At 35.2% G+C, this 13581-nt stretch overlaps 1 pseudogene; it reads left to right on the top strand.

The window, feature by feature from the left end:
- The window catches only part of LOC132660574 (transmembrane protein 223 pseudogene), a 52675-nt pseudogene extending 39743 nt beyond the window's left edge, over window positions 1–12932 (top strand).
- The last annotated feature ends 649 nt before the right edge of the window (window positions 12933–13581 follow it).

Raw genomic sequence — 13581 nt, 5'->3', positions numbered from 1 at the left:
AAATGTAAATAGAGTAAAAGAATTAATAACTTTTTTAAGTGTGGAGCCCAATATGGGGCTTGAACTCACTACCCTGAGGTCAAGACCTGAGTTGAGATCAAGAGTTGGATGCTTAACTGACTGAGTCACTCAGGTGCACCAAGAATTAATAACTTTTAAAACTAATGAAACAGAAAATATATTAGAAAAATGAATTCCAGAGTTATCATTTGAATTTAAGACTTAACTAAGCAAAACAGTGAAAGAGAAAAAGCAGTTAAAATTAGAATTGAGAGGGGGACATCTGGGTGGCTGAGTTGGTTATGTGACCAACTTCAGCTCAGGTCATGATCTCACGGTTTTGAGTTGGAGCCCCGTGTTGGGCTCTGTGCTGATAACTCAGAGCCTGGAACCCGCCTCAGATTCTGTGTGTGTCCCTCTCTCTCTCTGCCCCTCCCCTTACTCATGCTTTGTCTCTTGGAAATAAGTAAAAATTAAAAAAAATACTTAAAAACTTAGAAATGAGAAAAAATGTATCTAGGGGTATGAAAATGAGGAAAATGAATATAAGAATATTATGTGCAACTCTTTGGCAAAAAAAAACATCAAATCTAGAAAACTGATAATCTCGTAACAAATATGCTACAAAAATAACCAAAAAAATCAATAAATAAATGGTACTTGAATCAACCAATTATCAAAAGGAGAATGGAAAGATAATGTTTAAAAGAAAAATAGACCCAAAAGCAGAACAAATTACTTTCAAAATGATTTTTTTGACTACCTTGGAGTATATTAAAATCTCACATAGTATTAATCTCTCTACTTTTGACTGAGTGAATAAAATTAGTTATTATATTATGTTAAGGGATGATTATTTATTACACTGTCATAATTAGTTACCCAATTTTATTGAATCATTTTTTACTACTAACTCATAGAGCTTTGTAAACATCTTTGGGCTAACTTTTAAGACTCAATAAATTAGAAGAAATACAAAATTTTATTATGTATTTCATATTTTTCAGCTTATAAGCACATTTTCATATAATTTATTAGGCAATCTAAGCCTCTAGAAATTGTGATTTATTTTATTTCAAATGATATGTCATATTTCTTCATTTCTAGAGTTTCACTTCTCTTTTCATGGATTCTTTGCTTTGAGTTAGACATTCAGTCACTCTGTTTATTGAATAATCTATCAACTTTAAAACTAATATGTTTCTTTCTTATAAAGAGAAAAAAAATACTAGCATCTCTATTAAAGTATCATTTAGAAGAGCCAAGTGTAATTTAAAATTTAGTTTTAAAATTTTTAATGGTCTCCATTCCATAATTTCCATCCAAACCACTTCTGTAGCTAGAACACAAGTTGTTGCCAATTTGGTTTGCATATGTATTCTTCCAATTGCTAATTTCCAGATCTTCAGATATATTATTTAATCCTCTTTGATATTTATATGTTGACTAGAAATAAATTTAAAGTTTTTTGGAAAAAGATGACTAGAGTAACTTACCAATTATTGCATCATCTAGAGATACTTTTATTTGGAGACAGTGCCAATTAAAAACATCTGGAAATTTTCAAAATCGTGGCTCACACTCCAGTCTCTTTTAATATTACAGTGAACCATCTGCATAGAGATTTAATACAGTTTTCAAAGTTTTCAATAACCCAACTTTTCTCAGCCACAAATAATAAAATGAGATGTATTATTTCAGATAATGTTCCTTCTAGTACAGAAGACCAACCTAAGCCATAAAAATAACTTCAAAGTCATGAGTTTTACATTTTTTTAAATGTTCATTTATTTTGAGAGAGAGAGAGAGAGAGAGAGAGCAGAGGAGGGGCTGACAGAGAGAGAGGGAGAGAGAGAATCCCAAGCATGAAACATTAGATCATGAACTGAGCCGAAACCAAGAGTTGGTCGCTTAACTGACTGAGCCACCCAGGTGCCCCTTTGAATTTTATACTTTAAATTAATTATTAAAATAATTCAAATAGTTGAAACATTGTTGATGATAACTGAATTTTTAAAAACATTTTTGAAATATATTTCAAACACATACAGAAACACATACAGAAAGGTGCATAGATTATAGCTCTGTAAATTATCACCGAAGAATGCCTGTTATTGTTATATTTTTGAAAGCCTTTCCCTTTATCTTCCATATTAAACAGAAACTTTAGTCTCATTGTATCCTTGAAATCTTCTTCTTATTTCTCTATAGCATTTATTGCCATCTCACATAGAATATATTTCCTTTCTATTTTGTGTGGATTCTTAACATAGCCACCTAAGTCTACCTGCTTCTACCTTTGTACTAAGTTGGTTCTTAGTCTCTCAAAATTTCAGTACTGAAATGGCCACACTGCTTTTTTTTTTTTCTTAACTGAGGTTCTTTCCTGTAGAAGTAATTATAACAGTAATAGTAATTGTGGTGAGCAGCAATATTAATTAATAATAAAGTTATAATGTAGTTATTTATGCTGATTGTCTTAGGATGCCACAGAGACCACTGGGGATTTGGATTCCCATCATGGTGGCATCTGTAAAACACTCAGCACTGTCTTCCAGGTGGCCTAAGTCCTGATTAGTTGCAAGTCTGCTCTGAGGATGGTTTATGAAACTCACTGTTCTTTAGATGAAGCATTAGTTTGTCGTTATCCTTGAATTGTGTTGTGACTAATAATTCTTAGTTTAGATTGATTCTTCTGAATCTGTAAGGAAGAAGAAAATAACATTAATAATGGACTGTAGTCTAGACATTTTTCTGATACTGTGCAAAAGTCAGAAAAGACTGGAATGTCTTGTGATGTGGAAGAGAGTACAAAATAAAAACAGATACTTATATTTGAGGAAATAGAAACTAAATGATTATTTCAATCAAAAATATGAGTGACTAATCCTAGTAACATAAAGGTTGGATACAAATGACACTCAAAAGTTTTATCAGTAATAGTTGAAAGTGCTACAAAAATAGTTGAAAGTGCTAATCATTTACTATTTCTATGAGAATGATACTTAAAAATGTTCTGTTTAAAATTTGTGGTTCAAATAAAGAATATGTGCAGTTATTAATGACGAAGAAGAATTTAAAAGAACATGAATCAATTTCACATAATAAAGCAACCAAAAACTGAAATTTTGAAAAGATTCTTAATCGTAGAGTGTCTAAAAATCTTACTGGAGAAGATCTTCAAGACACCTACCCCCTTTTGGAACTTTTTTGTCAGTCTGAGAGGTTCTATAAAAACATCGTCTTACATATTTTTGATGTCTTAACAAAGGATCTGACAACCCTACCTTAATTTTGATCTTTGGAGCTCATTTCTTAAATTCAGAATAATTTGACATCTGGAGAAGGTGGGAATTAAATAGTTATATTTTTGAACCCAACAAGTGCTGGTTTCTTTAGATTTAATTTTTTTTTCTTTTGCTTATCTCTCTCCTGTCACATTTATTATGCAGTGAGAGAAAGCCAGGTGGCAATTTCAATAGTCTTCCTGGAAATCTCCTCCGGTATGTCATCAAGTGTATTAGGTGTGTATCTTGTTTTCCTCACTGCAGGTGATTGTTTTGTGGAACTTTTCACTAATAAGTAACAAGGTTCCCCTTTCCTCCAACTGCTACTAAAATGTTACTTATTTTCTTCAAGACTTTGCTTACGGCCTCCTCAAAACTGCTGGATCCGCTAATACTTTTTTTGAGGCCTTCTGGTTTTCACACACTGCATAGTCCCAAAGTCAATGATAGCTGTTTTAGCCTTTTGTGATAGTAATACACAACTTCAGGTACCAAAATCTCTCTGGTTACTCCTTTGCTTCACAGAAAACCCAGCCTAGTGACATAAAGCAAACACTATTTTATTATACTCATGGATTCTGTAGGTTAGAAAGTCATAAATATTACTGTGGGAACAGGTTTTTTCTCCTCTGTGATGTCTGGAGCCTCAGATAGGAAGATTCAATGGCTAGGAATGATTTAGTAACTGAGATCTGAAATCATTTGAATGTTTGCTCACTCACATGCATGGTGGATTTTCCTGGCTATCTACTGGGACTTCATACCTACATACAAACCCCTAAAAATGACTACTCTGTATGACTGATTAGGCTTTCTCATGCATAGTGACTGAATTCTAGGAGTGAGAGTCCCAAGAGAGTCAGGAGGAAACTGTATCACCTGTTTTGACCTAGCTTCAGAGGTCATACAGCATCACTTAGCTGGCATATACCCAACCAGTTCTAAGAGGACAGAACATAAGTCTCATCTATCTATGGTAGGAATGTCATGTAGGAAAAGCATGCATGGTAGGAAATAATTTTGTGGCTGACTTTGGAAAATACAACCATCAATAATAGTGTTTCCAAAACAATTTTACCATAATTTTGACAATTGAATCAGATCAGAATCCATTAGAAAGAGATGGCATACATAAATTATAAATTTTGAGGGGTATCTGGGTGGCTCAGTGGGTTATATGCCTGACTGTTGATTTCAGCTGAGGTCATTTTCTCAGGGTCATGGGATCAAGCCCTGTGTTGGGCTCTGCACTGCCAGCAGGGAGCCTGTTTCAGATTCTCTCTCTTCCTCTCTCTCTGCCCCTTTCTGCTCTTGCTCTCTCTCTCTCTCAAAAATAAACAAACAAACTTTAAAAAATAATTATAAATTTTGAGAAGAGTTTACATGTGTGAGAAGGTTATAGTGATGATTTCGAAGCACAGCACTATTACCGCTCTTAAGTTTGAAACTTCATACCTAGTTTTGAATTATAGTATATTCATTATTTCATGTCCTGTTCCTTTTTTCAGCAGTCTGTTTGTAATATTCATCCATGTTCTTGCATATAGCTTAGGTTCATTTTCATCATTGTATTGAATTCTCTTTTATGATTACATCACTATTTATTTATCCATTCTCCTATTGAGAGACTTGTTTTCTAGCTTTGGCCATGATGCTCTAAACATTCTTGAACATGTATCCTAGTGCACACAATGCATGGATTTTCTAGGATATATATCTTGAGTAGAACAGCTGCATCATAGATCATGTGCATCTTAAACTTTTAACTTGATAATGCCCAACCATTTTCCAGTGTAATTGAATTAATTGCAATACCACTAACAGTAAATATGAATATCATTTGGTTAACATCCTTGATAACACTTAGTATTGTCAGACTTTCCTATTTTTGTCTATCTGCCACTCTGGTGTTAGTGGGTGTGGTTTTTCACTTTTCCTGATTATTAATGATATTACCCATTTTTAAATATTCATTGACCATTTGGATTTCCTGTTAATAGAAGTAATAGTTCAAGTTTTATGCCTAATATTCTTTTGAGTTTCCTCTTTTATTCTTATTGTTTTTTCAGATGTTTTTATATATTCTGGTGCAACCACTTTGCTAGGTATATGTGATACATATACCTTTTCCTTTTTTTCACTTTCCTTAAGATGTCAGTCTTTTATCAAATGGTTAATATTTTCTTTGCATACGCAGTTTTTCCATAATACTAGGTGATTGTATTTTCTCATGTGATCTTCTTAAAGCCTTATAGGTTTTCTTTTTTATCTTGGTCTACAACCTACCTGAAGTTAATGTTTTTGTTCTGTGTTTAGGAAACATCCAATTTTATTTGTTTCCCTATGAATACTCAATTAACCAAAGACTTTATTGAAAAATATGTCTTTTCTCCATTTTTAAATAAAATATCTCACATTTGTTGTAACAACTGATATACTTGCTTTTATTCTTTCCATTTTACATTATGTTCATCACATTAGTTTTTCTTCTTATTCATTTTCTTTATTTTGTTTTGGTTTTAGTCAGTTTTTATTCAACATTTCTTTTTATTAGTGAATATTTATATTCTTCCAAGACATTGTGTTTACTCTTCATTTCCTGAAACTCAGACATCTATATCTATCTGTATTTATAAATCTATATATTCAGTATAATATGAAAACAAAACAGCAAATATTTTACATCTCTATATTTCCTGTTTCTCTTGCTTTATTTTATATCGTATTAAGATAAACATTTTAGTGTGTTTTATTTTCCTAACCCTTAGATTACTATAGGATAAGAAGTTTAGAAAGTTTTAAGATTTCTTGATAGTCTTCTACTTCCTGAAAACCTATATTTGTTAAGATAATTTAGACTATCTAATCACAGGTGACTATCAAGTTTTCCTTTACAATATGACTGTATAAGCTGAAGAGCTCTTGTTTAGAATTTTTATTATACCTTCACACACTATCATTATCCATTTACAAACATATATAGATGGAGGTTAGGAATGGGAGAGAGATTGAATCATTGCTAACCAGTTCAGTTTCTCCCATCTTGATTCTCTGATAAATTTCATTTCTTGATTTGTTAGAATCCTTTCAGGAATATTTTTATCAAATACATATGTTCTCCAAATATTTGAATATCTAGAAATTATTTCCTTTTATCCTGACAGATAAATAATACTTGATTGCGTATAAGAGTCTACTGTAGTAGTCCTGGGGTGCCTGGCTGGCTCCGACAGTAGAGCATGCAATTCTTGATCTCAGGATTATGAGTTTGAGCCCCATGTTGGGTATAGAGATTACTTAACAATGAACTCAAAAAATAAAGAATCTAGTGTAGTAGTTCTTTTCCCTATCATCTGTAGCTGTCATTCTTTATCTTTTAGATTTCTATTATTTTAGATTAAATGTCTGGTATGACTCTAATATTTTATTAAAATTTATTTTTCTGTCAGGAATCTTTCAAATTTTAATCATTATTTTAATCTTTTAAAAAAGTCTTTATCTTGGGGCTCCTGGGTGGCTCAGTCTGTTAAGCATCTGACTTCATAATCTCAGATCATGATCTCATAGTTCCTGACTTTGAGCCTGTTGTCAGGCCCTGTGCTAATAGCTCAGACCCTGGATCCTGCTTCAGATTCTGTGTCTCCCTCTCTCTCTCTGCCCCTCCCCTACTCACACTCTGTCTTCTCTCTCTCAAAAATAAACATTAAAAAAAAATCTTTATCTTAAAAAAAAAGTCTTTATATTTAGTGTTCATGTGTTTTATCGGGACATGTCTACGTTGATAACTTTGTTTTCTTCATCTTGCCTGAATGTGGAGAGGACTTGAAATTAGGAGATTTAAATGTTTTTATTTTTTAATGTTTATTTATTTTTGAGAGAGAGAAAGAGTGTTGCGTGCAAGTGGGGGAGGGAAAGAGAGAAAGGGAATGAATCCCAAGTAGGCTCTGCCTGTCAGCACAGAGCATGAACCTTCAGATGATTACCTGAGCCAAAATCAAGAGTGGGACACTCAAGTGACTGAGCCACAGAGGCACACAAATTTAAATGGTTTTAAATTCACAGAGATTTTCTTCTGTCATTTGTTAACCATTGCCTCTCTTATGATAGATCCTTTCTCTTCTATAAGTCCCATTGTTAGCAAGTAAAAGCCCCTGGCTTTTTCTTCTGAGTCCTTTATCATTTCTTCCATTATCTTCATTTCCATATATTTTGTTATATGTTTGGTCATATATTTCTCCTTGTTCTTCCAAAATACTAATAACCATCTCAAGGGTGTGTACCTTTTCTTTTTATTCCCCTGACATATTTTCAGATTTGAAGATTGTATATATGTATATGTACATGTATTTTTTTTTCTTTTTTTTTTACCTCACATATTTGCCTTTTTTCCTTTCCATTTTTTGTTTTTGGTGTGAATATTTATTTATTTGTTTATTTATTACTTATTTTTGAGTGAGAGAGAGAGAGAGTGCAAGCAGGGAAGAGGGGCAGAGGAAGAGAGAGAGAGAGAGAGAGAGAGAGAGAGAGAGAGAATCCCAAGTAGGCTCCACACTCAGCATGGAGCCTGACATGGGTCTTGATCCCCATGGCCCTGGGATCATGACCTGAGCCAAAATCAAGCATCAGAAACTTTCCACCACAATATGACAAGGATCTTGTTTCCTTCAGTTTCCAATAACATATTCCTCATATTCTTGTGATCCCTCACCAGCAATATCTTTAATGCTCATATTTCTATCAACAGTCTGCTTATAATGATTTATGTGTGCACTAAGACAATATAAGTTTTCTGTTCACTTTTCACTTCATTCTGAGTTTTCACTAGCAGAGTTGTTAATGTCCACATTTATATTAACAGTCTATTAAAGGCAATCTAGACTTTGCTATATGCTCCTCAGAATTCTTTCATCTTCTGCCCAATTCCTAAATGCTTGCACATTTTAGGTATTCACATAGCACCATCTCACTTCCATGCACCAAAATCTGTATTAGTTTCTTACTGCTACTTTAACAAAAGGACAAAAATTTGTTGACTTAAAACAATATAAATGTATTATCTTATAGTTCTAGAGGTCAGGAATCTCAAATAGCTTTCACTTGACTAAAATCATGGTGTTAGCAGGGCTGTATTCTTCTGGATACTCTAGGAGGAATCTATCTCCTGGCCTTTCACAGCTTTAGAGTCCTCCTAATTTTTTTCGCTTATTGCCCCTTCCTTCATCTTCAAAGTCAGCCAGGTATAGCAGCTCCAAACTCTCTGACTCTGCCTCTCCTGCCTCCCTTGTGATTATGTTGGACATACCTGGATGATTCAAGATGATCCTTCTATCTCAAGATCCTAAACTTAACCACACATGGCAAGTTCCTTTTCCTTTGTCAGGTCAAGTAACATGGTATAGTCAGGGTTATCCACAGATACAAAACCAAAAGACATAGATATATAGATATATAGATATATTCCCTCTTCACTGGAGAAGGTCATTTTTTTTTCCTATTAAGGTCTTCAACTGATTGAATGAAACCCACCCACATTATAGAGGGTATTCTAAGTCTAATTATTTAAATGTCTATCTCATATAAAAAAATAATACCTCTACAAAAATGTATAGAATAAAGTTTTGTCAAATATCTGGCCTAGTTGACCCATAAAATTAGCCATCACAACTAGAAATAGGTTTCAGGGATTAGTAGTTGAACATCTTTGCAGGGCCATTATTCTGCCTACCACAGTGAAGATCTAAAAATGTGAATAATGAAAGGAGTAAAATAAGACAGACATGGCAGGGAGGGGAGTACAGATGTATAGAATTGTAAGCATGTCAAATACAAAACATAATTTTCAATAGTGGGAAGGTGTGGGGGAATAGATGGGAACTCATATATCAAAAAATGTGGCAAGAGACAAAGCTATAGAGGTGGCCATAAGCCAACCTATAGAATAAGGGGTCAGTCTTCATTAAAGGCCTTGATTCTTACCCTAAAATGAACTGTGATGTATGGATAGTGAATGAGACAACCCAGTGAGTCACTGATGAGTTTTAAGTAGGAAATGATGAGATTATCATTATAAAAAGGAAGACTACTCTGGAACCAGTGTGGAGGCCTGATTTCCAAGGAGAAGCACTGGAGGGAAGGGAAAAATAAACAGTGAAACTGAAAAAACACTGTAATAATGGCATTGAAGGGAAGGAGTTTAAGGTATAATAAGACTTGGTGATGGATAAGTTATAGATGGTAAATGGTAAGAATATGCCTTGAAGCATTTGGAAGATTATGTTCATGTCTAAGACAGAAATGTGATTTAACAATTGAATGTATGATTAGAAGAAAATGTAGGCATTAGGCAACGTTTTCTTAGAGTGATGATGATATTTGATTATATTCTAAGAAAATGTCATGGTGGAAATGGTAGGAACTTCCTATTATGAAGACTCTCAAGGAAATTTCAAAGACTCTATAGGTAAGATGCTTTTTTGGTAGCACCAAAGTAGAGTGGAAAAGGAGGGTTTAATGAGGATCCTAAGAATGAAGTGGAAGCAGTGGAAGTCTTCCAACTTAGAGATAAAATGAGGTGAAAACTCCATCATTTACTATCTATTATTTGTCTTAGGCAAATATATATATATATATATATATATATATATATATATATATATATATATATATAATTTTTAAAAATCTTAATGACTCAACTGTTATTAAGCATGGTATCAAGCTTCAGCAAAAAAGTTGGCATGCATTTGTCATTTAATGTCTGTGTATATGTACTGTCAGTATTATCATATTAAAGTTGAAATTATTGCAGCTTAGAAAGCTAAAACATCTTACCCCCAGTCACATAGTGGAGAAGTAAGAATATAAACAGACCTCCCGGACTCTAATATCTATTCTCTCAAGGAAAGATCTCTCTTTACTGACAAGATACTTAGTATAATGGGCCAAATAGCAGCTATGGTGTAACGTACAAGAAGCACAGCCAAGAGACTCAGGAGTGCATCTTCAAACAGCCAATGTGTGACCTTGAGCAAATCTTTACTCTCAAATTAGATCAAATATCTAACATGCAATACTAGATGTAACATAAAATCTATGTAACATCTAATGTAATGTAATATCTAATATGCAAATTGGATATGTATTTTCCATCCACTGATTTACTATTCAGTATGACAAATTGTTTACCCTTTTATGACTATTCCTTTTACCATTCCCCTCTGTGGGATTGAGGCTCAGATTCCCCTTCTTTCTGGCTCACATTCTATATTTTACCTGGTAGACAGTGACCACTGAGTCTGTAGTATGATTTGTTTTTCAAACTAGTAGACTACAAGACCTCTAAAGTTCATTATAGATCATAAAGTCTACTAATGTGCTGCATTTGACAATGTTTTCACTTTTTTTCCGAAGTGTAAATGTATGTAGCTGTGAAAGAGAAATGTTATTTACTGAGACACCTTTGAAGGTGCATTTTATTTTGTACAAAGGAGAAGTCCCACTAAAAAAAAATAAGACTAGGTGGAATTTCTTCTCTGTGGGAGAGATTAAAGAAATGCTAAAGTGCATTAAAGACAATGGAATACAAACAATATAGATTGGTTACAGAACTTCGAGACATCTTCACAGTCTGGAATTCGTTACAGAAAGTGGATAAAAATAAATTAGAACTTCCTGAAGTGAACACAGAAAAAGTAATTTGACATTCACAAAACTCTTCAGTCCTGAATCTCCCCCAAAATAATTATTTTACTTAGAAATTTAATTTAATTTAACAACAGCTGTCAGTAACATGGAAATAGCTGGTGGGCTTTTAAAAGTGAGTACTGAGATACAGAAAGCTATTATATAAGGGCATCACAGTCTGTGACAAACTGAGAAGCAATATCTTCCTTCAACAGAAGTGTGTGACAAGGCTTGAGACTGTTAAAACAAGTAAAGTTACTTATAATTGGGAAATTGCCTGTTTCACACAGTCTATCAGACACTCACATGGCTGTACTTAATGGAAGATGCTGATGACAAGCCACAAAGGTGTCACTTGGGTGACATTCCATTTAAAGTCACCCCCAAACAGACAGCGTGAGCTTTCCAAGGGGAGGCATAACCATTGGTCTGGAAGCAGGCAGGATTATAGTGCAGAACCTAACAATACAGGAGAGAGTTCTCCAGCCCAGTGACTTGGGGAATGGGGCTCAAGTGGGTAAGTAGTGTCATTACTGCTTGCACATGGATTTTGTGTCCCTCTTCCAATACTCTCTAAGCCCTGTCTATTCCCTGGAGAAAGAATGAAGAATATGGAAGCAGTGTGTACTTCTATTTGATGGAGAATATACCTAAGTGAAAATGAGGAGTGTAAAGGAAAACAAAAGTTCTTGTTAAATGGCATGAAAAGCAGATTAGAAAGGAGAGCAAACCATATATGTGGCCTCTCACAGTGAGACCTCCATTCTGTCTAATGAGGGAATTGCCTTAGATAATGTCAAACTCAGCTCTAGAAGTTTATTTCTCTGTATTCATAATTGCTTATTTTAGTTGGAGAGCTGGATTTAAGGGATAAAACAAGAGAAAATATATAGGCATTGGCAGGTCCTTTTAAGAAATAAAAGAGAAAACTGACCTAAGTTGGTTATGTTGACTGGTGATAACGTGACATGGTCCCTACTGACTGACTCTTGAATCCACTTCCCTTCATCTTTGATCAGTAGCCTGTCACTATTCATGTCTCAATCATTACAAACAACTCCATGGATTTCCCTCCCTCTATTTTTATCCTATTCCAATTTATTTCTACACTTCAACCAGAGGGATATTTCCCAAAATGCAAATCTGCTCAAGTCATTCCTTTGCTTACACATCATTAATTGTTCACTGTTGGCCTCAAAATAAAATCCAAATGCTTTAGCATATTGTACAAACATTTTGCAATATGACCTGTGGGAGTGTTCCCCGTGGCAGGACTAAAGAGAAAGCCAACAAAAACTGGGAATCGTGTTTATCTGAAGTACTCTCAAAATGTTGTCAGGAGAGAGAACAGTAAAGGATGTGCTTAGAAATCGGCAGAAATGCCTTGCATCAAATATGAACATTTGAGGTGGAAGTCCTGCCCCAGAAGTGGAGCCAAGCAGGCCAAGGTGACACCTGAATAACAGTGGACCCTGCAAGACGCAGCCCTGCCGCGAGATGTGCTGTTCTTCGTGTGTGAACGGGGCCACTTCTTTCTTAGTCCTTGGGCTGTTCTGCAAGGTCCAGAGCATCATCTGGGCCTCCCTAGCATAGCTGCCTTGGCCCGACTCCTGCTCCAGGCACTGCCTGCAGATACAGACTTCCCAGACTGTGGCCATTGGACCCGCACTCCATGCCCTGGTGCTGCAGCCTGGCAGTCCACTGTGGCACCATCAGGACCCTGGTACTTGGTGCTGGTCTTCTCTTCTCCCTTTATTCTGTGAGTTCAGTGATGCTACAGGCTGGAGGGTTCACCACTGATGGTTCCTTTGAACCAGGTATCCTGCATGGTCCACCGTGGTGAAGTCTATGCCATGTTGTCTCTGAAGATCAAAGGCCAGCACTTCTACTAACTCTTGGACAAAGCTGGACATTTCCCCAACATGATACCCTGACAACACTGTGGGTGCCTACTGCAGCTTGTGAAGAAACCACCTTGGGTTACTCACCCCTCCCAGAGGGGAACAAAAGCAGAACCTTGGTGATGGGGTGATGACCAAGGTCACACAAGGGGCCCCAAAGTTCATTAATGGCAAATAAAAGAGCAGTCACCCCCCACCCCAAAACAGCAAGAACAAACAAACAAAAACAAATATGAAGAGTTGAGGACAAAAGCATGAGGACAGGAAATAAATTAGAAAGTTCTGAAGCACAACATACAGAACTGGTACAAAGAATGGGTAGCAAGGAAGCTTCAGGAGGACATTTGTGTAAAGTGAGGGCAGAGCTCTTCATTTACTCTGTGGTGTAACAGAGTGAGAGTGTAAGGGAGGTGGAATGACTCCACACTGCCTCCCTTTCCAACCTCAACTCCTGCAAGTTGATCTCTCCTGTGCTATCCTCTTTGAGTAAAAGGGAATACTGAAAAATGCTCTGTACTGTTTCACATGACTTTATAATTCCAAATTAGCACAGTAACTTTTGTCCCAGTAAAAACTTAACATTTGCAGAATTGAATTTACTTAAATTGAATCCTTCATAGTGAAATATTCTCTTCATTCCAGAATGAGAGGCTCACACTGCCTCCACTGTAGTGGAATAGGCTTTCTTTTCTCCTGCCTGACAAACTCTTTTT

Source organism: Panthera onca, chromosome D1 (assembly GCF_046562875.1).
Source record: "Panthera onca isolate mPanOnc1 chromosome D1, mPanOnc1 haplotype 2, whole genome shotgun sequence".
Lineage (NCBI taxonomy): Eukaryota > Metazoa > Chordata > Mammalia > Carnivora > Felidae > Panthera > Panthera onca.
Note: the sequence above shows the minus strand (reverse complement) of the source record. Positions and strands in the feature narration are given on the sequence as shown.